Here is a 1502-nt window from a genome sequence, read left to right as displayed (position 1 = left end):
AAAAAAAAAAAAAAAAATCTACTAGTCGAGTCGTTTCGGGGAAGGAAAAATTTTTCGTGTGTCGTTGTTCGGTAACGTTCGGCGGTTAATTACGGACCGACAAGAGTCGCGTTAACACCTGTCTCGCGTCTTTTATCGAACGAACGGTGGCAGCGACACAGGCGGGGCGCGCCTTCTTATTAATTCATTAATCATAAGCCTGCGGCTCGTTCGTTTCAATCCGCCAATGATTTCTCATAGGTTGAAACGTGCCCACGTCCCGGCTACAAGAAAATGTTGGATGGATATTAGATAATGGCTAACTTCATTAACCGGGTAATAAATAATGTTGGCGGTGCACGATCGAGCGTGCGTGCATACGTGGTTGAGCGGCGAGCGCGCTGGTGCTCGCGCTCGCGACCGAAAGAGATAGCCGCGGAAATATCCGCGTAACGATAAAGTGGCGGCGATAAATCAGCCAGGGTCTCGATTGCTTTTCCAACCGCGCGTTGATTTAACACACTGTCACGTGCGTCCGCCGCTCGGGTAATTATTACCTACGAATTAATTAATCTAATACGACGGTAAATTCGCGTGGACGCGTACAAAACAACCTGCTTCGAATTTTCCAGTCGGGAGTAATTTATTATCGCCGGCCGTGTCTGCAATAGGTCGACTTTTCGATGTATTCGCGTTGGCTAAGCCTGTTCTCGATAGATATCATTGGCAAATCGCTAATATATTCGCCGGTAACAGGGGGATAACTTATCGCGTATAAGACGAATAACTTATCCCGCTAGACGAATCTGGTGCGACAGCGTTTCTGGGTGGTCTTCGAACCATCGTCAACATCGATCGCGAGATCTCGAGAATATTTGGATATTTACACGCGACGATTGAAAAATTTGACGATTCGCGGTAGTTGTCTAGCCGCGGGCGCGTTAGATCGGAATGGAGGTGCGCGAAACTGGACGAGAAGTCGGTCGATCGATCGATCGAAAAAGACGTCGTCGCCGCTTCGGATCGGAGTCGTGACATCTCAACCTGATTCGCGACGTTGTCGTTCCACGTGCGATCGCGATTCGATATCGATTGTACGCGTTCGTCGAGGATTAATAATAAACGATCGAATGACGTTATGAGGGCGATTTCGAGAGCTGGGTGATTGTGGTGATGGACGATCGATGAAATAATTCAACGATAATCGCGCGAATTTAATATAGCCTTTTGTCACTGGGGGGGACGCGTGGCACCGGATCGTTATTAGTCCTCGTCGGACGATAAATTATTTTCGTCGTGGTGGCGTGTCCGCTGGCAGAAAACACGTGGACAAGTTAGATGGAGAGGAGCGAGAGGGAGAAGAAGGGACAGAGAACCGGGTAGGATCGTCGTCTCGAGAGTCGTCCCTGAGCTTTCTACCCGACGTAAATTACAAGCAATAGATATATCCTAACCGGTCCGGAGCACGGCTTATTTATGGACATCGCGCTTATCGAATGCATCGTATAAACGATTCACCGGGC

Source organism: Apis dorsata, unplaced genomic scaffold, assembly GCF_000469605.1.
Source record: "Apis dorsata unplaced genomic scaffold, Apis dorsata 1.3 scaffold_894, whole genome shotgun sequence".
NCBI lineage: Eukaryota > Metazoa > Arthropoda > Insecta > Hymenoptera > Apidae > Apis > Apis dorsata.
This window is presented reverse-complemented; position numbering follows the sequence as displayed.